This window comes from Montipora foliosa, chromosome 7, assembly GCF_036669935.1.
Source record: "Montipora foliosa isolate CH-2021 chromosome 7, ASM3666993v2, whole genome shotgun sequence".
Classification (NCBI taxonomy): Eukaryota; Metazoa; Cnidaria; class Anthozoa; order Scleractinia; family Acroporidae; genus Montipora; species Montipora foliosa.
The window spans coordinates 26,805,829-26,808,328 of record NC_090875.1 but is presented as its reverse complement, the minus strand read 5'-3'; the positions used below and the strand labels follow the sequence as shown (position 1 = coordinate 26,808,328).

Sequence of the window (2,500 nt, the reverse complement as noted above, 5' to 3'; positions counted from 1 at the left end):
TTAGGCCTAAGGTCTTATTTCGCGGCGGATAAACACGTACAAAGTAAATGGGACGGTACAATATTTCAGGACGTAACACAAGCTGTTACAAAAGTCAACCGTAAAGGTATTGTTTCAATCATCCAATCATTTATTCAATCATTCATTCATTCATTCATTCATTCATTCAATCATTAATTCAATCATTCATTCAATCATTCCTTCATTCATTAATTCATTCAATCATTCATTCATTCAATCATTCATTCATTCATTCATTCATTCATTCAATCATTCATTCATTCAATCATTAATTCAATCATTCATTCAATCATTCATTCAATCATCCAATCATTCATTCAATCATTCATTCAATCATTCATTCATTCATTCAATCATTCATTCATTCATTCATACATTCATTCATTCATTCATTCAATCATTCAATCATTCATTCAATCATTCATTCGTTTATTCATTCAATCATTCATTCATTCATTCATTTATTCAATCATTCATTCATTCAATTAATCATTTATTCATTCATTCAATCATTCATTTATTCAATCATTCATTCCATCATTCATTCATTCATACATTCATACATTCAATCATTCATTCAATCATTCATTCATTCATTCATTCATTTAATCATTCATTCATTCAATCATTCATTCATTCAATCATTCATTCATTCATTCATTCATTCAATCAATCAATCAATCATTCATTCATTCAATCATTCATTCATTCATTCATTCATTCATTCATTCATTCAATCATTCATTCATTCAATCATTCATTCAATCATTCATTCATTCATACATTCATTCAATCATTCATTCAATCCTTCATTCATTCATTCAATCAATCAATCATTCATTCATTCATTCAATCATTCATTCATTCATTCATTCATTCAATCATTCATTCATTCAATCATTCATTCATTCATTCAATCAATCAATCAATCATTCATTCATTCAATCATTCATTCATTCATTCATTCAATCATTCATTCATTCAATCATTCATTCAATCATTCATTCATTCATACATTCATTCATTCAATCATTCATTCAATCCTTCATTCATTCATTCAATCAATCAATCATTCATTCATTCATTCATTCATTCAATCATTCATTAATTCATTCATTCATTCATTTAATCATTCATTCAATCATTCATTCATTCAATCAATCATTTATTCATTCATTCAATCATTCATTCAATCAATCTTTCAATCATTCATTTATTCAATCATTCATTCATTCATTCATTCAATCATTCATTCAAACATTCATTCATTCAATCAATCATTCATTCAATCATCCAATCATTCATTCAATCATTCATTCATTCAATCATTCATTCATTCATTCAATCATTCATTCATTCATTCAATCATTCATTCAATCATTCATTCATTTATTCATTCAATCATTCATTCAATCATTCATTCATTCATTTAATCAATCATTCATTCGTTCAATCGATCATTTATTCATTCATTCATTCAATCATTCATTTATTCAATCATTCATTCAATCATTCATTCATACATTCATTCATTCAATCATTCATTCAATCATTCATTCATTCATTCATTCATTCATTCATTCATTCAATCATTTATTCAATCATTCATTCATTCAATCATTCAATCAATCATTTATTCATTCATTCAATCATTCATTCAATCATTCTATCAATCATTCATTTATTCAATCATTCATTCATTTATTCATTCAATCATTCATTCATTCATTCGTTCATTCAATCATTTATTCAATCATTCATTCAAACATTCATTCATTCAATCAATCATTCATTCATTCAATCATTCATTCATTCATTCATTCAATCATTTATTCAATCATTTATTCAAACATTCATTCATTCAATCAATCATTCATTCATTCAATCAATCAATCATTCATTCATTCATTCATTCATTCAATCATTTATTCATTCATTCAGTCAATCATTCATTCATTCATTCATTCATTCATTCCATTATTCATTCATTCAATCATTCATTCAATCATTCTTTCATACATTCATTCATTCAATTATTCATTCATTCAATCATTCATTCGTTCATTCATTCATTCAATCATTCAATCATTTAATCATTCATTCATTCATTGAATCATTCATTCACTCATTGAATCATTCATTCAATCATTCATTCATCCAATCATTCATTATTCATTCAATCATTCATTCATTCATTTATTCATTCAATCATTTATTCATTCATTCATTCATTCAATCATTCATTCATTCATTCATTCATTCATTCAATCATTCATTCATTCATTCATTCATTCATTCATTCAATCATTCCTTCATTCATTTATTCATTCAATCATTCATTCATTCATTCATTTATTCATTCAATCATTTATTCATTCATTCATTCAATCATTCATTCATTTATTCATTCATTCAATCATTCATTCATTCATTCATTCAATCATTCATTCAGTCATTCATTCAATCACTCATTCATTCA

The 2,500-nt window shown here is 25.0% G+C and overlaps 1 protein-coding gene across 8 annotated transcripts in view; it reads right to left on the bottom strand.

The window, feature by feature from the left end:
* LOC138011614 (uncharacterized) overlaps positions 1-2,500 on the bottom strand; it is a 27,863-nt gene that overhangs the window by 2,352 nt on the left and 23,011 nt on the right. The window lies entirely within an intron of this gene.